The sequence below is a fragment of the Lathamus discolor genome, chromosome 2, assembly GCF_037157495.1.
Source record: "Lathamus discolor isolate bLatDis1 chromosome 2, bLatDis1.hap1, whole genome shotgun sequence".
Taxonomy (NCBI): Eukaryota; Metazoa; Chordata; class Aves; order Psittaciformes; family Psittacidae; genus Lathamus; species Lathamus discolor.
The window spans coordinates 15,214,539-15,242,010 of NC_088885.1; the positions used below are offsets into that span (position 1 = coordinate 15,214,539).

The 27,472-nt window shown below is 40.2% G+C and overlaps 1 protein-coding gene across 7 annotated transcripts in view; it reads left to right on the top strand.

The window, feature by feature from the left end:
• The first annotated feature begins 232 nt into the window (after window positions 1-232).
• The window catches only part of PALS2 (protein associated with LIN7 2, MAGUK p55 family member), a 65,448-nt gene continuing 38,208 nt past the window's right edge, over window positions 233-27,472 (top strand). For 3 of the 7 annotated variants that reach the window (XM_065665881.1, XM_065665880.1, XM_065665887.1), the window contains exon 1: window positions 506-697. The gene's annotated coding sequence lies outside the window, so the exon portion shown is untranslated. The other 4 variants (XM_065665883.1, XM_065665882.1, XM_065665885.1 and 1 more) reach the window with 4 other exon arrangements.

A 27,472-nucleotide genomic window follows, 5' to 3' on the forward strand; every position in this document is an offset into this window, starting at 1 on the left:
GTGAGGGATCGCGTCCGGCCCGCAGCATGGGGACACTCTCCCGCTACCACACGCTCGCCCTCTCACACCACAGCGCTCTCCATCCATCCATCCATCCATCCCCTCGCATACACGCATCCCACGCGAACGAACGGGCGCCCAGCTCACGCTCCGCGGCTCCCCGCCGGGCACCGCAGCACCGCCGGCGCCGGCTCACTCACAGACACGGCCACACACGCGCGCAGTCCCTCACAGACACACCCTGGCTCCGCACACACGCCGCCAGGAGGCGGGGCCCGCCGCCGGTCAGGCGGAGGCGGGGTGAGGTGAGGCGCGGTGCGGTGCGGTGCGGAGCGCGGGGCGGGGTGAACTGGGACGGGGTGAACTGGGACGGGGTGGACGGGCTGGGGACGCGCGCGCCCCCTCAGGCGCCCCGCCGCTTGCTCCGGGAGGCGGTGCTCGCGCGCATTCGCCCGCCCGCGCGGGAGCGCGCGCCGGGAGGAGGAGGAGGAGGAGGAGGGAGGAGGAGCGGGAGCGCGTGCTATAGCCACGCCGGAGGCGCGCGCAGACCGGCGGGCGCGGAGCCGGCGGTTGCTTGTGGCTCGCGCTTCTCCCTTCCGCCAACCGGCGGCTCGCGCGCCCGGGCGCGTAGATGGGGCTGAGCGGCGGCCGCTGAGGAGGGCACGGACGGGCGGGCTGCGGGAGCCGCTGCCAGCCGGTGAGTTGGTCGTGTGTGCCGGGGGGAGGGTTCGCCCGCCCGCTTCTCTCTCCCGCTTCTTCTTCCCCTCCAGCCGGCGGGGAAATGGAGGTGGGAGGCTGGGTCCCGCAGCCGTCCCCTGCCCCGGCGCAGGAGCGGGGCGCGCTGCCCCGGCAGCTGGAGCTGAGGCGCCCCTCGTGCGTGTGGCGTGAGGGGGAAAGAGCCGCCCTCCTGCCCGGCGGGCTGCAGGTACCGGTGCCGGGCGGGCCTGCAGGGAAGCGAACATGGCAGCGCCGGAGTCGGGGAAGAGGGGTTTTTTTCTTGCCCCCAGAGTGAGGATTAACCCTCCTCCTCCCGCCTCCGGATGCGTCCCCGGGAGACTAGCTCCTCATCTGCCGCTCCGGATTATCTGCCCGCCCACCCTCCTTCCCCCACCCCCTTCCCGGTATTTTCTCTCCTCCTGGAGATTATCAGGTTTCCCGCCCCTCCCTCTCCGGGATCCTCCGCCTCCCCCCTCCTCCAAGGGGATTATCTCCCCCCTTTTCTCATGGATTATCCCCCCGCTTCGCTGTCCCTGTCGCTCCCTCTCCTGTTATGCCCCTCTGCAGCCTCGCCTCTCGGGGATTATCTGCTCTCCCCTTGGGGTAATTCCTCCTCTCTTGATCTCTGCCCCGGCCTCTCCTTGCTTATTTTCCTCCCGAGGAAGTCATCCCTCCCCTTCCGTCTCCCTCTGACTGGGGAAAGGGGAGAAAATGTGGTTGAAATCCCGTGGGCAGGAGTTTCCAGTAGTGCTGTCATCTCCGTGGTCTCTGTGCTAGTACTACAGGCAAGCGGGTGTAGGTGGTAGGAGAGGCACCAAGGATGTACAAAGCTTGTGGCAGAGTTCAGCCTGTGGCGTGGTGCTCCGTATGCATGAAAATACCTGCACCCTTTCTGCAATGTTAGAGCTGCTGCTGGAGATGCTGGTGAAACAGAGCCCGTCTTGATCAGTGCTTATAGAAAGACATGCATATATGTACGGCTGGGTGGTAGATACCACACGTTAACCAAAAATTGCACTGAAAAGAAGCCAGCAGCCTCCTAGTTTCTTTGGAAAGGTTTAATGTACAGTAGTAGCATTATAATGTAAGTGGGAAGGTGCCTGGATGACATTGCTGCTGTTGAGGGGTCAAAGCTGATTTGGATAGCTTCTGTCTTGGCTTTCAAGGCAGTTGTTTTAGGCTGTTGCTCTGTGGTGAGGAGGGAGGAGGCAGGTGTCATTTGCTTAGTCTGTGATGCTGATGTGGTTCATTACCACCAGCACACTGGCAGGGGAAAAATGAGTTTGTTCCTGAAGCAGAGAGATAGGGTTTATCCCATGTATTATGCTCCTGTGTATGTTAAACCATGCTTTTGCCATTTCTCCTGGTCTTACTGCACATGGGATTGCACGAGGAGAGTTGCAGATCCTCTAACCATCTTGCGGCACAAGGCCCAGGATGATATCTATTAAACTTCCCCGACTTGGCTTTGGGAGGAGGAGAGGCTGTGAGAAATTGTAGAGAGGCTGGGCAGCTATAAATAGATGTCGGACTAGAGGAGGCTTTGAAATCTTAGCATGCTGCTTCTGAACACATAGTGTCTGTTAAACTGGTTGAGTTGACACTAGCATCATAATGTTTCCTTTTATTTCTGCTGAGGTGGTTGGCTTTTAACACTTCAACATGTGATTGGACCATGCAACATCTGTCACAAAATTCTTCTCGAAAATGCTATAGAGAAAATTCTCATTTAAATAAAACACTGATAATGGGAGTCTTGTTTGAGCTCATTTTGATGTGATTTTTAAAGGACTCTTCAGAGCAATCTTTCATTTCCTTTCCCCCCCTTGAAATGTTTGGAATTGAAGATCTTGCTCTCCATATTTTGTTCTTGAAGTATTGCAGTATACAGATTACCTGAGTTCCGTATTGCTGTGAAAAATCTGCAGTACTGAGGCATGGTGTCATAATGCTGGTACCATTGTAAGTTTTTTTATTTCCTCTTTTTCAGTACTCTCTTCGTAGTTTGGTGGGTTTTGTTTTGTTTTGTTTTGTTTTTTTTTGGTGGTGTTTTTTATGGAGCCTTCAGCATCTCACCAAAAGTATATATATTCAGCTTCTTTGAATTCTGGGTGCCTGCATTTGTTTTGGATGCTATGGATCACTGCTGTTTCAGCCTGTCTTGTCAAGACCTACTTAATATGGAAATTATTGACAAATATACTGTACCAGCTATGTGGAGTGGTGTCTGTTCTGCTGCTATATTAGTAGGCTAACTGTGCATACTAAAAGTCTCTAAAATGATTGAAAAGCTGTTGCAACATATGTGCAATTGGACCTTTCTTGAACTACCTCTCATTGCTTTTTTTTTTTCTTCTCTTTAAACAAATAATGGAAGCTATTAACTTAAATCATGGCTTAATCACATATGTTTGGTGGGTTTTTTTAAATAGGAAAGGAAGTAATGAAAACATGTCTGGCTAATCTGAAGGAGTCTTAATGAAGGCTAATAGAGAGGATGAGTGTCTGGAAGACCCGTGACTTTTAGGATGTTTCTCATTTGAGGCATAAAATCTTAATCTGATCCTTTTTTTCTGAAGTGCTGTGCCTGCAAGCCTCAAGAAGGTAGGAAGGAACAGAAATCTAGGCAATGTAGTTTACTACTTTTGGCATTTTTAGTTTAATCTGTAAAAGCAGGAAGACCAAGTAATCTACCAAATAATTTAGCAGGCTTCAGTTTGAGCTGCTATGGATGTGCTCTGGGTATTGCCCCCAGACACACTGCTGCTTCAGTCAGAATCAACCTCCAGCCTGATACTGGGTCCTTGGGCTGGGTATTTGTACATGAAGAAGCAAAGGTCAGTTATCTGGGACAACTTTATAGTACCATAATGACAGGCAGAAGATTCTTTAGCACAAGTCCCTTTGTATAGTGACTCAGTCCCTGAATCATTCTGGTTTTCTACATGTATTTATTTGTAGAAATGACTTATATTTTGAATGCAGTTCTATAAAAGTTTAGCATCCTGCTTTGAAACCATGCTTTCTGCTATAGTCAGAAGTGATTTGAAGTTCTGACATGATGTGACTGTCCCAGGCGCTGGTGGGTGCCCTTTGATCCTCCATGCAGGATCTGCAGATGAGCGAATCTTTTCAGAAGCTGTAGTAAAGGGTGAGGAATCTCTTTTTACTTAAGAAACAGGTATGCATTTGGGATTGTGGTAATGGTTGTGGTAGTACTTTAGGTGTTGCAGTCTCCATCCAGATGTAGAATGAATTATACTATCCTGAGATTTGGAAAGGTAAAAAACTCACACAGGTTTAAATAAAATGTCCTGTTGTGTTCTGTGGTTAAGGTAAAAATGGATGAAAATTGACTCATCCTGGTTTGAGGGAATGGACTGAGTGACCATACTACTAGATGAGGAAAGAATATTTGCTGCAGAAGGAGTACTGTAGGATGGACAGATTGGGTTCTCAACACTACATACATCTGAGCTTGATTTTTTTGCTGTTTTTTGTTTCTTGCTGTCTTTTCTGAGGGGCTGGCCTTGAATGAGATGCTCATATTTGTTCTTTTGAAAAAATAGAGCCAATAGAGGAGTTGAGGTGTAGGGAGAAACTCTTCTTAACAAGCCAAGTAAGTTCCTGTACCAGTAGAACGTGTACAGTAACTGTTCTGTGTATTCAGTGCTGAGGCAAACTGGAATGGGTTTGGCCTTGCATTTGGTAAAAAGCTTGACTTTTCAGAAACATACTGCAACTGGAGTGGTGCAGACACTATTGGAGTTATTTGTGTGGAAATATGAAGTAGAATGTGGCAGGGGTAAGAATGCGTGTGTGAGAAGGATAGTGGTTTTTCTGTCCTTCGCAGTAGAAGAAGCTCATAAAGAATCTTAGAGAAAAGTGAGTTTAGTTCAGGCTGATACTTGAGGGGCAGGCTGAAATAATACAGATGTGCTGGTCACAGATACTGTTAGAGGAATGTGATGGTTTGGCTTCATTCATAAGAAAGCGCCAAAGTGATTTTTTAATCACAGGATAGATTATCTAGTAGATGATCTAGTTTCAGAGCTTAAAACTGATCTGAAATATTATTCTGTCTGATTACTTGTTCATAATAACCATCTGCAGTTGGATCTCAGGTCATACTACAGCAAAACCTGTTGTCTTTTGCAGTGGGACAAACAAAGCATCGTGATGTTAATGTGCTATCCTGTGGCTTAAAAATTACTTTTTTCCAGAATAAAGCAAGCCTGAATTACTTAGTTATGGCTGATGTCATTCTTATTAGAGTAATGAAGACAAAAGAGAAAAAGAGAGGTTAGGAGAACTGGTTTTCTGTATCAAAACATTTACAATCCTATTTTGTGTAATTGGTCTATAAAATGATGCTAAGGATTTTCATAACCTGTATTAAATAATTAAAAAAAAAAAAAAAAAAACAAACGCGAGAGGTTCTCTAACCCCGTGTTTAATTATTTTCAAGGTTTCTGGCATAAAAAAAAAGTGTTGCATATTAAGAATGCTTCATATTAGCAATCATTTTGTTGGGTTTACACTTCAGTTATTCAAAGAATTTATTATAATGTTAATATCCAGATCTCATGAAAGCGTGGAGGAAAATTAGCAGCATTGAAATTAGATGACATTTCAGACTTACTGGCAACAACTGTTATTTAAGAAATTACTTGGACATGTTATTTTAAGAGTATTGCCTAGTTTTGCGTTCTGATAAGCAACTGTTTGAGAGTAGAAACCCTGTGAAATCCGTGCTGATTATGGGGAACATTGATGGTTTCTGCAAAAAATATTTTAGGGAGTTTGGAGGAAGGGGAAATCAAATTCTTTGCATCTTGCACAGAAACATGGCTCTTGCAGCTCTTGCTTACCCAAACCTCAAAGGATCAGATTACTGTTTCAGTTAAATACAGTTTTCCAGTAGGTGGAGACACAACTGTTGAGTTTAAATAAGATTAAGCCTTTACTTTTTGATTCCAAATATTTTGTCAAGACACAATTCAAGTAAATGAGAATTAGGAAGTAAGAAAAATGGTTTTATATTTTTATGTTAGGATAGCTCATTTAAGCCTCTTTGCTGAGGTAATGATTGCATTCAAATAGTATTTCTGTAGTAACAGCAGCTATACAAATAATTTGGTTTTAGCTTTGTATTTAAAGCCTTATCTCCACCCACTGGTCAAATGTGTATTAATGAAAATTTAAAGTGATAAAATTTTAAATATGTAAATACAGGATGGAGGAAAGTAGATAAGGGTAAATAGATAAGGTAAATTGACGGTAAAAAGGTAGAGTAAAGCTTTTTCTTAAGACTAATAACAATGTAGGGGATCACTCAAGTAAATCTGTAGGGGAATGAAAGGAAAATATATGAGCCATTCTGACTTGTGTTATTGCATTTCCTTGATACATAAAAAAAAAAATTACGTGATTCTTCCATTTGTTACCAATGCTATGTTTGGAGACATGCATACAACTATCATGTGAGAAGTTTTGTATGTAAAACATCTTAACAACTTTTTATATGACATTTATTTTTTTAACAAGTCAGTGGGCCAATTGGTAAGTCAGCCTTTACATATCTTCTTATTAAAATTCCACCCCATGCCTTTCCTGACCCACTGCTGGAGTTTAGAGAAGTCTTCTTGGCAAAATAAAACTGCTTATACAGCAGAAGTTCCGAAACTGGGAAGGCAAACTGCAGTCTAGTGAATAAAATTAGTGAAAAGTTTATTCTGCCTTTCCAAGCAATTCTGGCTTTCTATACTGTGAACAATTGTGCTGTAGCAAAGCACAGTGTTGCTGGACAGAAATTGCTTGAATGATACGCAATTTACAATAGTCATACTACTTACAGCTTCACTTGCATTTTTGGGGTCAGTAGATGTGCAAGAGAGTAATTAAAAACTGAAAGTTCAGTTTGTGCATTCATTGGTAAAGAACATGTGGGTAGGGTGAAATTGTTAAGTGATACTTAATGTTTATAGAGTGTATGACTGTAAGGCAGTCACGTGGATGCAAAACATACAGATACTCAGTCGTTCTTCCCAGAACTAGTACAGTTTTGCTGCTTACACTAGATTTGGTAAGCAATAGCAGAATGGGATGATCAGTGCTTGATTTTGTCAATTCTGATCACTGAAGCTTTACAGATTTAATCTATGTAATATTTGAGCAACTTCCAGAAATATGTTGTGTGGTGTCATTTGCATTTGTCATATGTGATTTTCTATCTGATGACAAGCTCCTTTTGTACATTGTTGTGTGTGATATTTAAAGTACTGTTCAAGTAAAGCAAAACGCTAATAATATTTGGGCTGGCTCTCTGATTTTTGTTTCATCCTTTCATAGCTTTTTCTGGGGTGGCCCACTTGCTGCAGAGATAAAATTTAACCTTGGCATGAACCTGTGTGAGAGGAGTTGTCCCTCATTAGCTCTGTGATAATCTCATAGGTATCTTGGCTCAAGAGTGATAAAATGGACAAACTACCTTTGAGTCACTGTTCTTTGGGAAGCAAGATAAGATGGTAAATCAGTGTTACTGGGTGTTAACACTTCTGTAACATTAGCTGGTCGTGTAATGGCTGTGCTTGAATTGCTTGACTAGTGGTTGAGCATCCTCATTCTTGGGCAGCTGCCCACAGGGATCATGTCCATTTCGTGTTGCCATTGCTGTTTGGGCAGTTCTGAGGACAGGTAATAAGCACACTAAAAGAAACGTTAGAAAAGGGGTAGCAGAGCACTGAAGAGCTAGCAATTGAATTGTCTCTTAACACGTAATTAGGTAGGAAAAGAATCCATCCATCCGTGTGTGTGTTGTCCCATAACCACTTCTGGCTCTCAAGATCTAGGTCCTAGGGATCAAGACATTGTTAGAATTCTTGCTATCGGGATGGAGAGTAAATGGATGTATGCATTGGCGAGAAGGTTAAGACGCCTTGGGTACTGTTAAAAGGTGTAGAAAGCTGGTTTTTTTTTTTTATCATTTCGAAGTTCTGAGTGTCAAGTAAGAAAGCGTGCAGCAGAGCTCCTCCTGTTTCTCAATCGAAACGTAGCTCGAACGCTCCCTCTCGTGGTATCACTGAGACACCTATGTCGGGGAAGCGCTCCGGGAGACGCCGTTAACTGCTCCGGTTGAGTGACAGGAGCCAGCTATTTTCGAATGGGAGCCTGCTTGCTTAGCTGAGTACTGTGATAAATAAGCCGGTGCTACTTAACAAGTAGATAAATATATTAAAAAAAATCCACTATAGCCAAAAATTGATACATCTAGAAATCTTGGACAATCTCCCATCCAGTAGCCTACTGCTTGGAGAAGTCACTGCAGGCTATTTGCTGGGATTTTTTTGTGCTGTCACCGGGAAGCATGCAGGTTTACTGCTGAACAGAATTTATTAGCTATGAATTGAAGGGTGCACATTAAACTGCCAAATCTTGGCAAACAGCTCTGCAAAGAGCAGACCGACTACACAGCAGCAGAATGAAATGCATAGTTCTTGCCATACAGTTCTCAGTCTTAAGTCAGATTCCATGCTATTACAGTGCAGGAAGGCTGTAAGCAGCAACAGTGAAACTGTTGAACAGGGGTCTTCAGAAGGAAGTGCTTCATTGGTGCTGATGAATAGGAAATGGAAGAGAAGGGCAGACTGTTCAGCAGCTGAACTCCTAACAAAATGGAAGGTCTCAACATGTACTATCATAAGTAATTTGAAATTTCCAAGAGAATTGAATGCTTCACACCTGATTCCAAGCTTCTGGTATTGATTCACTTTGTTTCTATTTAACTGTTTGAAACTTGAGCTTCTGGCTCCGAGTAAAAATTTTTTTTGAAGACAAGATGTAAGGTTAGGTCTTATTTGACTACGTATCTTATTTGTCCACAAAGCCACCAAAACTGTTTTAAGACAGTTTGATATTGCAGTGAGACTGTCAGAATGGTGCTTTAGGTCTTGCTTATTAACTGGAGATTCAATTAAAACACTTTATGTGTACTGTTAAATAAGTTAGGGCTCACAAGAATATAGTGATTTATTTTTGAAAGTAATCCCATTTGTAAGCTACTGGCAAAAAACTATAGAGAAACTTTCAGTGAAATCAGTAGGAATATTGTCTTTGGAGTTATAAGAACTAGCCCAGCTACAAATTAGGCAATAAATGCTTTTGCAAGAAGTTCCAAAACACTGTTCTACTTAGCTAAAAATGTATAGGCATTATATGGAAAAGTGAAACTATATGTGCGTTCATACTTGATGGCTGATCTTCCACAGTCTTACCAGTTACACATAACTGTTTGCCACCACTGAAAAAGACCATTACACAGACTGTGTGCTTTTGTACACAAAATAATTTTCTCAGTACGAATGCCACTATGAAGCTTTTACACATTTAAAAAAAAAAGAAAAAAAAAGAAAGAAAAAAAAAGACAACTATCTCTTGGGGCTCCCCGCCCCAGGCATAAGTGATTTTACTTAACAAATATAATTACTGTACTTCCAGAAGGGAATCTCTCTGGACAGCTATAGATTAGTTTGAATTAGATTATTCTGTTTGTTTCCTACAGGGTGAATTAATACATTGAGTTTTATTTTTCTGTGATTACTTAAAAATTCAGGTAACTTTTTAATGCTTTTTGTTCTTCCGTATTACTTGACAGGGATAGCTAAGAATACTTGCACTTTAAAGGTTAACTTTGCTTTCTTTTTTTACCTGTAACTTTATTTTCTCCAGGTACATATCTGCTCTACTCCTGGAGCTTATTTTGTATACTCTTAGTCTCAGTTGTAGAGTTTCTTACTCGGAAATACTGGAAATATTTATTTAATAAGCAGAAACTAAGCACACTAAATCTTTCAGTTATAACATTTAAGTAAGTCTAGCTAGAGCAATGCTTTTGTTAAATCTGTATTTCCAAAGTTCTGGGTTTACAAACCTTTCAAGTAGTTTGTCAGTAACTTGCATAAATAAAACAAGTTCCTACATTTTGCCTCTTGCAAAATTCTTGGGACTGCTAGTCAGGATGAAATCAACACAGGAGCAGAGTTAGTCTTGGGGGAGATACTATAGTCAAGAAAATGTTTTTCCCATTTTAATTCATGGACTTAGCAGGAAGGGCAATTCTCTGGATAGATGATTGTGACCCACAGTGGGACACTAATTACGAAATGCAAATGCGTTTATATAAATGGCCTGTTCCTATTTGGATTTTACATTCTGTAAGAACTAGCTATGCACTTAAACATTAGATCAGAGAAATATACAAAGATGTATTTGTAAGTGAACCTCATTGTTTGGGAATATAGCACTGTTTTGAAATAGACAGAAGGAAGTCCTTGGCATTTTGAGGTCTCGGGACATGACTTCCTGTTAGTGTTGAATGCAGGACTAGTCAGGATATCTTTAGAGGCAGTTAATTTTATTTCTGTAGTTGGCATTTGATATCACAGTGCTGGAGTGTTGCATACTAATGCAAGATTTGTTTCTTAAATGCAGCATTATTGGGTAAAACTTGTTAGTTGCATTGTCAGTGAAGCCCTACAGCCTAGCTGTGTAGCACTTGAGTCCATTCCAAACCTGAAAGCATTTGGGTGCTCTTTAATACAGTAAGTTTTCAAATAATAAGAACTGCCATTGGGTCAGACTGAAAAAGTCCATCCAGCTCCTTTTTCCAACATGCAGTGCAACTTCTGAAACCATTCAGAATCTCTCAGGACCATTCAGAATATCTTCTATTAACTTTATCTTTGAGCAGATTTTCAGGAAGATGGAAGACATGCATGTCTCTTGGGAAGGAGCTGTGACTAGGAAATTTAGTGTCTAGATGGTCTTAAATTCAGGTAGAAAGCGATAAATCAGCATATCATGGTTCCTAAACACCTAGACATCATTAACCAAAAACTAGTGAACAATTTCATTGTGCTAATCTGCAGAAGTAGCAGAACCCAAAATTTAATGTGTTGCTCATGACTAAAATAATGTCTTACGTAATGGCCCTCACCCTGCACATTAACAGCTTCCAAAGAGATCCAGTCTTTTTGTAGAGAGGATTGAAAACTAAGACAGCAGAATGACTGATAATGCTAAAGACATCCATCTGAAGGTCTGCAGGAAATCCATCCCCTGGTAGAGAAAAAATGTAACATATTTGCCACTGTTTTGCTTTCTCTGCTTCTCTGCAAGTCATTAGGGAACCAGTATGAATGCAAGAGGATGATCTAAAATACCAGGCACAGGTAGCTCTGGGTACGGCTGCATGTAAAAGGAAGATTTTACTCTTCACTTCTCTGAAGAAAGACTCTGCATCAGGACCTTTCTCCTGTTCACTGTGGTCTTGCTCTTTGTTGAGATGTTACCTGAAACTGAATGGGGTTCTCAAGCATTAGGGTGGAGCTGTCAGCTCATTAAATGCTCTTTAAAAAATGTTTGGATGTGTGCATGTGACTGTATACATCTATGCATACATACATGAAAAGAGGACTTTCTTAAGAAAGCATAGTACTGTATGTGTGTATATATATATATATATATACACACACGTATATCTTAAAAAAACCCAGCATGCTTGTCTGCATACAAAAACCCCAGCATCCATAAGCTGTCTAGGGAAGTATAAAACCAAAGCAAATGTACATGGTATTTTCCCCAGGCAATCTCCCAGAATCCAGCTAATGTTTAGCTTGAGGACTTTTTGAATCAAATGAGGTTTGTGGGTTGTTTATGTAATTTGTATTGTATGCTTTTGATATTCAGGATGCTTTCATTTCAAAACTAGTCTAAATTTCTTCATGGGCTGGTATTCATATATAAATTGCTACTGTGCACCGGGGATCTGTTTGATTAAACGTGGGAAACTCTCTTATCCTTGGATTGTATTACTCTTTAGTTTATTTAAATAATTGACACAGATTTTCTCTGAAATGCTTGATAACTGAGTTGTCATATGTGTATCATGATAGCCTATTGTGAAGATTGAGCCAGTACTAGTTCTTGTTTGGTAATAGAACTGATGGCAAGTTTGTAGCACATTAATGATTAACATATATGTAGTTTAGAAAGCATGTCAGATTGTCAAGGATACCCACAGATTGTTCTTTGGTTGGTCATTACTCCACTCTGCCTAATCCAAGTGGTGATTGCCATACAGAATACAGGTACTGCACTACAGAAATGGATTTTGCTACCTGTTGGAAATGTGATGAAAAGGACCCAAAAAATGTAAAGAGCTCTTTCTTCTTTGCTTTTCAATATGTTGTCTTTTCACACTTGCAAGTAAAAGTCAAGGTTCTTGTGTTTGATCATTTCATCAGTCAGTTGAAGAGGTGTTAAAGAAGCAGTGAACAGGAAGTATAGTCAGTGGCAAACCCCTAATTTCAAATAAGTGCAATGTAGAAGTTCTCGGGCTCGATGTTAAGTTGGGAAGTGTATAGAAGTAAGAGCAGTTTCATTACCAAGAACTTGATTTGCAGTTTAGAAATAATGCAACAGCAGAGTCCAGAAAAAAATTAACAGCTTTTCTTAACCCAAGCTGCACCAGGAAGACAGGTCTTCTCTAACTATTGGTATGTCTAGCTCAGAGAAGTGATGATGGTATATCTAACTTCCTTTCTCAAAAACAGCCATAATTTTATATTCTGGTGTCTTGAAAGTGAAGCTTAACTAAACTTACTCTTATTATTGCTCAGCATGCCTATTTCTTGTATAGAAATAGGAGAAAAAAGAAGAGTAAAATTTACCAGCTGCACATTGAATATTGTCTGTTCAAGTGATGCCCAAAAATACTCTTGTGCATCTGAAGATGTTGAATGCATCATAAATCTCAGCTAATGTTACCTAGAATTACTACATTTGGTTATCTGTGACCAAAATTAGAATCCTGCTAAAGCTTTTGTGACATAGTTTAATTTTAGAGTTCATTGGCAGCTTCTGACTGAGCGAATATGACAAAGAAAGGCAAAAGAAGTGGAGTCATCAGGACTCTAGATCCTGGCTATGTTTTAAAATATAATTTAAACATGTTAGAAGGATTTCTAAATGTCTATAGCACAGATTGTTTTTAATCAAACTACGTATCCTGTTAATGCAGCTGAGCCACCATTTTGGTTTTGATCTCTACTCTTTTAAGCATTTGGATGTACTTAGGAAACAGGAGGAGTACTTTTTTTGCTTGAGCAGAAATAGGCAGTGAATGGAAGGATAGTGGAAAAACTTGAGTTTATGTGAGTATGAATAGCCTTTGTGAACTGAATGGGTTAATCGAGAGTTATACTATGTGACATTTCACAGTTTGTACTTAAGGAAATATATGCAAACACCTTTTGTCAGCCTCTTTGGAGGGGATCTGAACATACAAACCTCAGAATGAGTCTTTCATTCATGTAGGTCATTTCCTTCCTTTTTGCTCTTTTTCTCTGGCCTAATTCCCCCAAAGAACTTTAACAGTTGTATTAACTTTGAAGTCACTGGGATTACTTACCTATTTGCAGCTGAACATTTTAAATATTTCAGTAATATTTTAGCAAATCCCATTTCTCCATCTTACTGTCTAATGAACTATTTTTTAAGGCAGTAGGCTGAAAAAGGAGCACAATGAGTGGCAAGTTATACCTAATCACCTTTGGGCCCCCCCCCCCCCCCCCCCCCCGAAGGGAAAGGAGTTAGAAGCATAATGTTGTCTTTGTCTTCCAGGTAGAAGTGCCATGGTATGTACATTAAGACAAGTGGAGCAGTGAGCAGAAATGATAGGCCAGGTGTGGTTCCTGGGCCATCAGCTTGAACATGCTGTAAGCCATCATAGATTTTTTCATTTTTGAGTCACTCCTTTTCCTGGACCTATTTTTTGTAACTTTACCATAATATGTTGCCTACTTGCCTTTTATTAAATAAATTTCTAAATAATTTGCTATTAAACAGGCATTCAGGACTTTTGGGCCCCAGAGAAAATTTTACTCTTATTTCTGTGTTGTAGAGATGAACAGCTTTTGTGTGTATGGTAAGGGTTAAGTTTTGACTAAATGCTGTAAACACTGATGTCGGGATATGTAGGCACATGCATGTGTTATGCTGGCTGGTATAATTCGGAAATGTGCAAAACAGATGACTACAAAAAACACATGAGAGATAATCTGACAGTGAGATGATCTTGAATTTCTGCATCTCAGGGGGTGATTCAACTCAGCAAAATATGTATTTGCTCCCCTCCCAAAAATGTAATCCAACAAAAACCTTCAAGGGATTAAAATCAGATAGTTCTTTTACAGAGGCATCTTTGAACAAGGTCTCAGAAATGCTGTGTCTGTAAGTTTGTTTGGGATGCTCTTACTGGAGTGTGTGTCTTCGATGTAATCTATTTATCTTCCTCAGACACTGTGTGCTGGATTGGCTTTGCTGTTAGTGCTGTAGACTCAAGCAGAAATTTTTAGGGAAAACAAGAATGTCCTAGATGCAGTTGCAGTGTTATTTCCGCACTTCAGATTTATGGTAGAGTCTTGCAGCTCTACTGAACTAGAAAATCTGTGCTGTACTATGTGTTTCTCTTCTTGTCAGTCTTTGCTATCTGTCATACAGAAAAACCTGTATCCCCCTGTTCTTAGCCTCATAACTGAAGAGCAAGACTGGTAAAACTTCTTTACAGATTTATTTATGTATTTTTTAAAGACTTGAACTTAATATAGTTTTCCTGATACTTTATATCAAGAGAGATCTGACACGTGTTCATATGACTGTTTATGGAAGTTCCTTTCTCGCAAAAGATAACTGTTTAGGTGTCAGGTATTTGAATTGATCAGAACTGTTTGTGGAGTGATGGACTTAGTTGAAGAAGAGTTAGGAAAGCTGACAGACAGTCCTTTATCTGCAAGTTGTTTGTGAAAATCCTTTAAGGGAAGGGTTTGACAATTCCCTGCTGTTTGTCAATATTGTCTTCAGAATGGACGAAAATATTTATCCATTTGTACTTAAGTTTAGACTCTTTCTGTGTGTTATGCTGCTGAATATGGGCCACTGACTACTTTTGCTGCTAAGATCAAATAACTGTCTTGGGACTCTCATTTGACATTTGTCATGCACAACAATAGTATATGGGTAACTGAACTCTGTCTAGAGGCAGTAGGTGGATTTGATAGTGCTTAATTTTATTTGGACTCACTGCCTGTAGGAGCAAAGATGACTGACACCTTATGAGTCTAAAGAGGTGTAAAATCCATTGGTACAAAACTCAGTTTATGGCCAATGGTGAAAATCTGAATTGCTGCTTCTAAATCATAGTTAACACGTCCAATCTTAAGTTTAGCTATCTGCATGTTCACTTGCTTCCTACGCTGCTTCCCCTTCTTGTAGTCGAGTATGTATGCATAATACAGGTCAAGAGGTGTTACATGGAGCCAGAGTATGGGTTTACAGGTATTGTCAGAGCAAGAAAAGCGTAACAGGCACAGGAGACCAGGAAATTACAATGCTTTTTGGTGTACTGTGCTTAAACTTGCTCAGTATGCTAACAATTCATTTATTAAGCACAGGAAAATCACTGGTTTGAGCACTTGTGAAATTTACATAATTGCATTGTGAATTTCAAGTACTTGGAATCGATATTAAAAAAAAAAAAAAACAACAAACCGAAAATCATTTGACTATTTAATTCTCTACCCTTTCAGCCATAACTTAATCCTATGTTGAACCAACATGATGCATGCTTGATTGTATCTTTTTCCTTCATAGCCTTTGATGTCCATTGTTCAGGACGGGGATGATTATTAATTTGAAAGACAATTTTTAAATACAGAGACTTGGCTTCTTTTTGAACTACTGGCAGCAGCCCATTCAAATCAGTCTCTCTGGTATTAAAAAGCAAGTGTTGATTTCTTTTGTGTGAAAGTTGGCTTGTCTGGGTCTGTAAACTTATGCTGAGAAGTGGTGCAATATTTAAATCCTGACACTGTGTTTAGAAAAACAGAAACTCTGCCAGTGTTTCTGAAACTGAGAAAGCTTCTTTCATGTTTCAGCTGCTTCAGTCATTGAACACATATTCCTTCTTGTGGGATCAATTGTCACTGCTGTTTGCTACCATGGCAAGTTTCAGTAGAGAAATAGTGCTATCAGTAAGCTCGATTTATGGAAAGGATATTATATTAATGATAATAAAGACACCTTTCCAAGCAGTATGCTATTACTATTGCTAATGACTTTTCCAAGTTGAGTATTCCAAAGGAAGTTTCAAGATGAAGTTCTGATGCTTCTCTGTGTGGAGACTAATGCTAGTAGATGGACTGGCAATCCAGTGAGCACTTGCCTGGCTACATACAGGCTGCTGGGTTTGTACTTTTGTTAGCATGCTGTTGCATCTCTCCAGAGATTGGTGCTATGGCAGTCTACCTGCATGTGCTTTACCTTCTATCTGTTTCCTCAAAATATTTCCCTCTGACAGCTGGACTAAAAAGCAAGCTGAAGTCCAGCATTCTACCTTGCAGCTTTGCACGTGCATGTAGCTGTCATGTAGGATGCTTGTAGCTGATCTATCAGGATCTCTTTGTTTAGAGAGAGAAGTGCAAGCCTGGGCTATTTAAAAATACAGTCTGCTTTCTGAGTAAAGACAGCCAACCAAATTCTGTCCCAAGTATAGAATCACATAATAGTTAGGGTTGGGGAGGATCTTATCATCTAGTTCCAACCCTCCTGCCATGGGCAGGGACACCTCACACTAAACCATGCCACCCAAGGCTTTGTCCAGCCTGGCCTTGAACACTGCCAGAGATGGAGCATTCACAACCTCCCTGGGCAACCCATTCCAGTGCCTCTCCACCTTTACAGTAAAGAATTTCTTCCTTATATCTAATCTAAACTTTCCCTGTTTAAGTTTGAACCCATTACCCCTTGTCCTGTCACTACAGACCCTAATGAACAGTCCCATCCCCAGCATCCCTATAGCCCCCCTTCAGATGCTGGAAGGCTGCTATAAAGTCTTGCTCTTGCACCACATGACAAGTGAAATGTAAGCAGGTATGCTGAGGGCCACAGTAACAGATAGGGTGTCTGAAAAGTTGAAGCAGAATCAAGATTTCATTTAGGTTTTTGGGCATGTCTCTGGGAACTGTTTAGAAGAAAATGAAAGAAATACAGCTGATTATTTGAAAAACAACATAACAAGTTTATTTCCTTTATATGAAGAGGAATATACGTTTTCTGAAAATGCATTCTTAGACTATGTTTTGTTTCAGACCTTTCAAAATTATGCGGAAGAATATGGCCATTTAACTTCAGTGCTGAGTTTGCATGAGACAATGACTACTCCATTTATTTGATTCTTACTGCTTTGTGCATGCTGTATGTCCCATCTGCTGAGATAGTACATGTTTCCTTTTTGCCAGTACTTCTGGGTGTCATGAATGACTGGGTTTTTTGGTTTTTTTTTTTTTTTTGACCTTGTAACACCCAGAAAAGGTTTGGTATCTTAGCATTATGAAAAAAGACATCATTGCCCTTTTAAGTTCACTTGGGAACCTGAGAATAACTTCATGTTGAATTATTCCACAACCTTAAAGCTAGTTGTGTCCAAAGAACAAATTTACACATAGGAGGGTACATTGCTGTCTTTTTATATATCTCTCAGGCCAATACTTTTCTGGTAAAGACAAATTTAATGGGGGGTATAATAAGCAGAAACTACTATGGATGGGACTGACTGCTCTGAGAACTCATTTAGTGTGATGAAACAGTCCTCTCAACTGCCATACTGAAGATGGTTGGCAAAGCAATTACTCTTTCAGCTCAGGACCCAGATTTCCTAAAACCTTCTTGTGGAAAAGCTGAAACATGGATTTATTTTATCTATTGCAGTGGAATTCCAAGGCTGGGGATGGAAATAAGTCATGGTCCTTAACTTGCCATATCTCATTGTACATGGGAGTACTTTAATAGTCTCCTTTCAGAGTCTTCTCCACTTCTTTTTTGTTGATGGCATTAGTAACTAATTCTACTGATCCCCAAGTAACTGGGCCTTGAAAATGGCATAGATCTGCGTGGTTCTGTTATCAAAATCCAATGAGGCTCTTGGCTCAGTCAGGTAGTGCTTATACTAACAGCTTCTTCTCTGCTCCCACCGTTTTCTCTGAGACCCCTAAACAGTGGGGGAAAGAAGAAACAACTTGGGTCAAAACTGAGAGAGTCTGTGGCTTTTATTGTTTCACCGTAAGTGGGATTGAAGTAAAATTTTTATATATGTATGAAGCTGATCATTATATTTCTGAGCATGACCTCTATTCCTTTGTCTTTTACTGCAGTCCTTCTGCTACTCTGAAGTTTCAGTCAGGTCCTTGAGCTTCCATCATCTAGTATCCCACATTCCAAAGGAAAAGTTGAGTGGAAAGGTATTTAAAACTTACTGTGTAATTAGAAAACTTGTAACTATGCACTGTCAGCCTTTACTTGAAAGGTCTATGGTTTTGCTTCAGCTAGGGTGACAGAGTACGTGACTGAGAATTCAGAACTTCTTAAGCAAAACTTAATGAATCCTACTTGGTATTCGAAGGAAATAGAGTAGAAAATTTCAAACTTGTCAATATGCAGCACAGGTAGAAGTGTAAAATACTGTTTTGAAGATGCAATTTCTGTGCCAGTGTCCACCATATAAAACATAGAACACTGTCATTCAGTGTTCACAGCAGTAAGCTGGAAACTGAATTGGAAGTGAAGGTGGTGAACATTCAAAGTGAATATTTGAGATGGTAATTTCCTTAAAAGCATATATGTCTTAATACAAGCTGTTCCAAGACCATTAAAAATAACTTTCCCCTCTTCTTGTACTCACATATTCTTAAATTGAAATTAAGTTTCCCACTTTTAACTAAACATTTGTACTCCTAAATAAGTCCTGAGAGCATATTGCTGGGAAGTAGTCTGGGAGGTGAAACATATGGCTAAGTGCAGTGTGACTTAGTCCATGGAGTTTTGCATATCCCTTCAAAATATGAGTGTCAAGGTGATCTTTTTCCAGGGTTCTTAAAAATACCCTTCAAAGGACTAAACAAAGGTAACTGTTAAGGATAAAGATGTAAATCTTGACTGCATTAAATGAAAAGTTTGGGATAGAGTCTCTTTAACTAGGGGAGTGATTGAGATGCATTTTGGGTGTTCTTGCGGGTCAAATAAGCATTTAACATGCCATCAAGTTTTGCAATCTCTGTCTTAAAGTACAGAGGTTTTACGTGGTATTTTTCACCATTTAAAAACATGAGCAGTGTTGTTCTGCAAACAGATTTGGAAAAGCCATTTTCTGTCACTGCATCACTACTAAATTCTAAGTGTGTTCTGGTAAATTTTCTTCATAATTAAGGCTTCACCTTTTGTCCTTAGGATAAACAAGAACTGCATCATATGACAAAGGTAGCAAAGAAAACTTCTTTCCCTGTTGAAAGTCACCCTGAACTGTAACCTTGTTAATTTAGCAACTTGCTTACAGCTTCCTAGTACCTGTGTTTGGGTAGATATTGGTGCTTCCATGAGAGGCTTTATTTTAGTGAAAGTGGCAGCATTATTGTTAAGGAATGAGCTACAGATGAAACTTCTGGAAAAGGTACTAGGTGATGCTGTAGAAGTGAGAACTGACATTCTGGACCAGAGATAAATTTAATTTAAATTCAATAGTTTTTCCAGTTTCACTCCTATTTTAAACTTTTTACCCTCAAAGCACGATGCAGAGGAAAACTTTCAGTGAGATTAAGTAGTCTCTGAACTGAAAACATCCCTAGGGAAGTTTTACATGGTGGATCTTTTTCCTCCTAGAAAAAAAGGGTATATATAATAATCACATAATAATCAAATATATTTGCTATTTTAAATTAGATTAACTTTCATTTTTTATTAAAGAATGTGTTAAGATAGTATAAATATTTCCTAAAGTGCTTTATTTTGCACTCCAAAAAGCTGCCTTGCATTTGTTTTCTGCATATGAATTTATTGAGTCATTTTCCAATGCTTGTTGACATCTATAATAGAACCCAAATACAAATATTTTAATGTCTGCATTGATGCAGATCTAATTTACATACTCCAGTGTTTTAGGTTGAAAGAGATAATTCAACAAATACTTAACAATAACGGAAATATGAAACAGGGCATGTATGAAATGTAAATATATGGGTGTGATGTATAAAGGGCATAGGTGTATTTTTGAAGTGACTGTATCATAACGGGGCAATCAGATTTTGAAAGTGCTGTGTTTGGATGCTTTCATTTAAAAAAGCGTTCTGCTGTTGTTATAGAATCATAGAATAGTTAGGGTTGGAAAGGACCTCAAGATCATCTAGTTCCAACCCCCCTGCCATGGGCAGGGACACCTCACACTAAACTATCCCACACAAGGCTTCATCCAACCTGGCCTTGAACACAGCCAGGGATGGAGCACTCACAACCTCCCTGGGCAACCCATTCCAGTGCCTCACCACCCTAACAGGAATTTCCTCCTTATATCCAATTTAAACTTCTGCTGTTTAAGTTTTAACCCGTTACCCCTTGTCCTGTCACTACAGTCCCTGACGAAGAGTCCCTCCCCAGCATCCCTATAGGCCCCCTTCAGGTACTGGAAGGCTGCTATGAGGTCCCCACGCAGCCTTCTCCAGGCTGAACAGCCCCAACTTCCTCAGCCTGTCTTCATACGGGAGGTGCTCCAGTCCCCTGATCATCCTCGTGGCTCTCCTCTGGACTTGTTCCAGCAGTTCCATGTCCTTTTTATGTTGAGGACACCAGAACTGCACACAGTGCTCCAGGTGAGGTCTCACAAGAGTAGAGTAGAGGGGCAGGATCACCTCCTTCGACCTGTTGGTCACGCTCCTTATGAAGAAGTCTGAGAAAGCTTTAATACAACCATCACTCAGTATCAGAACTCTTCATCATAAAATTCTTAACTGTTAGAATTCCTTAGTGTCTCCTACACTTACACCTATAGAAGGTGGTAGTATTAAAAGCAGAACTAACATCTGGATGAAAGGTGGTTTCTCGTGAAATTCATTGTCTGAGGATCTTCAGTGAAGCAGAAGAGGATAAAAAGCAAAGTGCCAAAACCTGATTTGAAGCCTAGAGTAATAGCAGTGGGGCGAAATATACATGTAGTATTCTGCACTTAAGGAAGAGGACAGTTTGTTCAGCTACAAATTTAAGGTTTGGAGGAGATGGAGGTTCAAAATGATCTTTTGTATTTTTTTATGACAGACCAGTAGATTGAGCTGACAGTATAATGTAACTGTGAGAAAAGCCAGAATAGATCTTCTGATCTGTCTTTATCAGTGGAAAGGGAAGTATTAATGGTGTTGTGTAAGGCCCTCATGAGACTCTTGTCTGATACACTTTGCAAAAAGGTGCAGACTGGGAGAGGTACGGGGGAATTATGCTAGTCTTGCTGCTTTCCCAGTCAATATAGAGGAGAAATTGCCCTCTGTAGGGCAGCAGATTGCCCTCTTTAGGTTAGAGCAGTGAAAACTGAGCATTGTTTGCCAGGTGTAAAAAAACCTGGGTTAAGAACAGGGAGGAGAAAGAATTGTTTAAACCGAAATTTCTTATTAACCAAGATTAAGGAAACACACAGTTATCTGAAGCGTGGAATTTTTCTTTTTAATGATTTCCTACTGCTATTCTTTTGAGTGATCAGGTGCTTTCAGATGGAAGGATGCAGGCACCCCTGAGATGGAAACTCCAGTGGAACCAGCAACACCTCTTGCTAGTGATCAGATTAATCATGAGTTTCTGGAGGTGCACAGTGTTGTTAATTTGCTGCGCAGCAGAGTATCCAATTTTGTGTTAGAAGCACTTTGTCTTGTTTGCAGATGGACCCAAGCCATGTTACAAAATAGCTCTCTAAGTATTGTTCTGAGCCATTGCACTGACAGTAGAATACCTTACAATCCTTGTACATTTTAGCTTTCTTCTTTGACATATGCCCACACAGTGTGCCTGGGTGGAAGTTGCAAATGGTTGAAGAAACATGTTCATAGCAGAACTTGAACTTCTCGATTCTTCGTTGCTGCTGGGGTGCCTATTCTTAGAAGTGGGGGACCTCATACAACTCAGAAGTTTTGTGTTGGTCTGCTATGTCACCTTCATCTGCTATATCAGTGTTGATTGAAGGCCAGTAACAAAATGGAAGCATGTAACACTGGAAGTGGAACTCTCCTTTCCCTTTGGGAAGGTGTTTGCTATTGGGGAGGAGAATTGAAAGAATGTAACTCCCACGCGTTGAGATAAGAACAGCCCAGTAACTAAGGTATAACACAAACCACTGCTGCTAACACCAATGATAATAATGATAAGGGAAATAACAAGGGAAGAGAATAAAACTGCTCACCACCTGCCGACCGATGCCCAGCCTGACCCGAGCAGTGATCTAGCCCTTCCGGGTAACTGCCCCCTGTTTATATACTGGGCATGACATGCTGTGGTATGGAATACCTCTTTGGCTAGTTTGGGTCAGGTGTCCTGTCTCTGCTTCCTCCCGGCTTCCCCTCCTCCCTGACAGAGCGTGAGACTCAGAAAGTCCTTGGTCAGAGTAAACATTACTGAGCAGCAACTAAAAACATCGGTGTTATCGGCGCTGTTCTAAGGCTGAGAGTCAAAAACACTGCACTGCACCAGCTACTAAGAAGGAGAAAAATGACTGCTGCTGCTGAGCCCAGGACAGTTGAGTGCAGTGGAGGATACATCCTGAAATTTGCTGAATTTGTACTGAAGCTTTGGGTACAAAGTAATGTATTAGACTGCATATCCACTGAAGGCATTTTTCCTTCATTTAAAAATAATTTCTAAAATATCCTCTAGTAGCTGAAGTACTAAAGTAGTTGAAGAACTGAGGGAGTACAGTCTTTGTTCATCAAAATTGAAATTTCGTCTGGGGTATATGCTTGTATTCATTGAAAGTACAGTAGTCTGTGTGTGACATCAATACATACTTCCCTAATATCTATAGCTGAAAAGTAAGAACACTACAAAAAGAAATAATTTAATTTGGCCTTTAAAAAAAGTTTTTAGTTGACTTGCTTTTACACGCTCCAGTTTGTGCTGTGTGGTGGTTGAAGATTTTGCATTAAATTCCTTCTGGATTTTATTTCAGACACATGTGCTGCTTGTAATTTGAGGCACAATACTGTTTTTAATTTATCTCCTCTTGGAATGCTTCAGTTTTTTCCTACATGTGCAGCCCTATTTGTCTGGGCTATAGGTAGAGGCTTTCAAAAGTCTAGAATATCTCCTATTTTCACTGACCTCCACTGCCACCAAGAGATTACTTAAATGCTTTTTTAATAATTTCTTCATTTTCTGTTATATTTGGTCTTCATATTTGTGCTGCTTGGCAGGTGAATAGAAATGCTGATGCTTTGAAGTTTTTTCAAAGATCTGCTCAAATACTTCTTTCCTTCCAAGTGGCAATATACGAACATTTGTAATAGCAGGAGGAAAAGTAGTGTTTTCCTTTAAGCTGTGTCTTATAATAACTGCAATATACAATTTAGAGGGCAAATGGAACTGGTTTCAAAATTTGTCTCCTTACTACTACCTTTTTGGACGATTAATCCAAATAGCTAGAGCAAGGGCTTCATATATTCAGGGTAATGTATGAAGTTTCCAGAAACTTTAGAAGTAAATATATTTGTTGGCAGCCAGCAGTGATGTTCATATGTTCAGCAAAGATTTCCTGTAGTTATTAAGTTTCTGATGACTAGTATTTAGAAGCTGTAAACCAGCATATTAGCAACTTAAAATAAATTCACAAAGTAATTATTTGAAGGCATAAATCTGCTGTTTTGCTCAAAACGACCACGGTAGCATAGTTTTTTCAGTGTTATCTTAGTTGCCCTGGAGAAGTGCAGGCATCCATAACAGAACTGATGGTGTTTATGGGTTTAAAATAGGGCCTTTTGTATTACCAAAAGAGTGGAGATTTCTGTCTTTCAGTATAGTATCTTTGTGAGTTTCCAGTATTTATTAAAGGTAGTATTTACATGGTGTGAAAGAGCAAAGTTCACAAACAGTAATAGTGAGCAAAGCTTTCTATCTGAATGAAAGTTGCTGGGAAATAATTACAGAATCACTGAGGTTGGAAGGGGGTTCTTAAGATCATCTTGCCCAACCTCTCTGCTTAGACAGGATCAGCTGGAACAGGTTGTCCAGGCTTGTGTCCCTTGGGTTTTGAGTATCTTCAGGGATGGCGACTCGACGACTTCTGTGGGTGACCTGTTCCATTGAGGATGAGAGACAGATGACATGAATGGAATCAAGATAAATGCAGGCTGTAGATAAGGAAAACCTTAGGAGGATGACCATGAGCCAGCAATGTGCCCTTGTGGCCAAAAAGGTCAATGGCATCCTAGGGTGTATTAGAAAGGGTGTGGTTAGTAGGTCAAGAGAGGTTCTCCTCCCCCTCTATTCTGCCTTGGTGAGGCCGCATCTGGAATATTGTGTCCAGTTCTGGGCCCCTCAGTTCAAGAAGGACAGGGAATTGCTTGAAAGAGTCCAGCGCAGACGTACAAATATGATTAAGGGAGTGGAACATCTCCCTTATGAGGAAAGGCTGAGGGAGCTGGGTCTCTTTAGCTTGGAGAAGAGGAGACTGACGGGTGACCTCATCAGTGTTTACAAATACGTAAAGGGTGAGTGTCAGGATGATGGAGCTAGTTTTTTTTCAGTGATGTCCAGTGATAGGACAAGGGGCAATGGGTGTAAATTGGAGCATAGGAGGTTCCATGTGAACATCAGGAACAACTTTTTTACTGTGAGAGTGACAGAGCACTGGAACAGGTTGCCCAGGGGGGTTGTGGAGTCTCCTACGTTGGAGATATTCAAGGCCCGCCTGGACAAGTTCCTGTGTGATGTATTCTAGGTTACCCTGCTCTTGCAGGGGGGTTGGATTAGATGATCTTGTGAGGTCCCTTCCAACCCTTGGGATTCTGTGATTCTGTGATTAGGAAGCCGTGGAAGCATTTGCCAAGAGAAGTTGTATAGTCTCCTTGATGAGAGGCTTTCAAGACTACTGGATAAAGCCCTGAGCAGTGTGGTATTCTCTCATAGCTGGCCCTTCTTAGAGCATGAAGTAGGATTAGAGACATTGTGGGGACCCTTCCAACTTAAGTTAAGCATTCATAACTTGATCCAATTATTTTCCTGAATGTATTTATGGGAGGAAAATGTTTACTTTTTAGTAATCATTTGTTTTAACCGATTACCCTCAAACAGTTGCATATGCTGTGATTCAGTAAGAAATGCTAGTTTTGTTAGTGGGGCATGAAAACTGTTTTAAGCAGAAAAATGGGAAAGTGAATTCTCTTTTTAAATAATTGCACACATGACCCTTTCATAAAGCATCTTAAGCTCTCCTGCCTCTTCCAGTGTGGCACAAATACCATAATGAAGAAGCAAATTCAGTAGGTGGCTCAGACTACAGCAGAGGAATTGCCATGTAGGTCCTACCATTTGCTTGCTGCGGAGAACTTTAAACTGTCAGAAAAGGCATATTCAGCTTCTGTGTGCATGTGTGTGCTTCATCAGTTAATCATCATCTGTGCTTGAAGCTTGCATGAGTCTTTCTCTAATTAAAATAAAGTCAGAAAACTTGGTAATATTTAACACACGTATGGGTTTATTTTTGAAGCATCAAGCTTAGTTAGTGAACATCAAATTCAGCCAATTACCTTTATACTTTACAATCTTTTTCTTTACAATCCTTTAATAAAGAGAAGCCTCTCACAGTTCCTCAGTAATAATTTTAGTGTATCTCTTGTCAATATCTTAGTGTTGGTCATGGTATGTATATTCAAATAAGACTTAACCTCTTAATTCTGCTGGTTTTGGAGCTGTGATGCTTTGTTCCCTTTTTATCTTTGCTGAATTAATTTTAAAATAGTGCTTTCCTTTCCAAAAGATGCAGCTGTGAGGTCCATCTGTTCATCAGAAAATTTTTGCTTCATCTTTTTTTAGACAAACTTCACAGCCTGAGAGAAGTATGGCTGCAGTGCTTGGGATGGGGAGGGGTTGTTTGCTCTTCCCCATAGCTTTTGTGACCTTAAGAATCATGAAAAATGGGCATGTAAGATGTAGTTGAGCTAGGTTTGATAAGGGTAGGGACTGCTTGAGCTTCTATTTATAGTTATGCTAAAATAGCTCAGTCTTGGCTTGCCGGGAGACTTTGAGAAAATGAAGTAAAAAAATTAGTTAACATTTCTAAGCATTTACATTACTTCTTTCCAACATGCAAAAATTCAGTGAGTAGAATTTGAATATCCAGAGGAGCATTCATTCTTATCTTTTCCTCCTTCCTTAATTCACTGCCATATATGCTATTAATTTCTCTGTTTCTGCAGTCAATAAAGTATGCATGCTGTAGACAACAGTTTCCTTCATTAAGTAGTCTTACAGTCTTTTGAGAGGAGATCTTTGCATTTACTTAACAAGGAAAGGGTCCTGGTTAGGAAATGTGCCTCCATGATGTTACAGTAGACTGCCACCCAGAAATGCTTGAGTTAAGGTGTCTATCAATAGGGCTATAGCTGCATTGGCCTAACACTTCCTGCGTGGCAGTTGTCAAATAGCCTGGATAAAACCTCCGTCTGATGTAGATGCGAACACTCTGGGTGCTTAAGAGCCCAAGTATCATTGTGTCATTCTACGATAAGCAGCATAGGCATACCTTGTATGGGGTTATGTAACTGATTTGTAGCCTGGTGTAGAGGAGCAGAGGAGCTAAACTACAATTGTACATCACTTTTATAGTGTTTCTCTGGAGGTATTTCTAAATGTGATCTCTGCTCAGTAAATACAGTTGTTGGCTGTGAAAATGCAAACATAATGTTATATGTGCTCACTGCATAATGCTTTCCCAGAGACTTTTATCTTAAAACCTGTTTTTTGAAACTTACTCTGGGAGTAGTAACAGAGGGCTTTGTCAGTTTCATATATTCTTGGTAAATAGTCTGTTATTGAATGAACTTCTTTATTCTAGCTCAAAATGTTAACTTGTTCATAGGTACTCCTTTTCTCAGGCCTGGGCTGCCAAAAATGTAATTTGTAACTGGGGAGGGAAGTGGTCAATACAAAATAATTTCTTCTTTTTCACCTTATGTTAAATCAGAAATCAATTAAAAGAAATAAAACCCAATAACAAAAAACCCACCAACCAAAAAAACCGTGAAACCCCACAAATCACATGAATACAAATGGAAGAAATTGATGCAGTTGTCATTGGCTTAGGGCTGTATGAGTTACAAATTAATCTTTTGTCTATGCATATTGGGTGTCTTGTGAAACTTTTGAGTATATCCCTCTTGAAAAGGTTCTAGATCACAGAAGAAATTGTTTCCAAAGTTTGCGTATGTGGTGAGATTTTAATCTAACTTTCTAAACTTTGAGTGAAGCACCAGCCTCACCAGTAGTCCTTGAGGTATTTATTATACCTTCGTCTCCAGATGAGTAGGCCATGTGGAAATAAATATGCATATGTTTATTTAAATATATTATACATAATTTTCTTTTCATTCCTGGTAGTTTGTAAGCTTGGAGACTAATAAAATGAAATTGAGCTAAAAAAAACCTGTGCCAGGCATTCACTCTAGAAAGCTTTCTGCTCCCCAGTGAGTGACACATTTGTCTTCTGTCTGCAAATCTGGAAAATTTATTTAAATGTATGCTTCCTCCTTCCTTTACATAGAATTAATGTAGACAAGAATTAGGCACTGAAAGAAAGAGTAAATTCAAATTTGATAGAAGAGTCACAGTTGAGAGCTTTATGAAA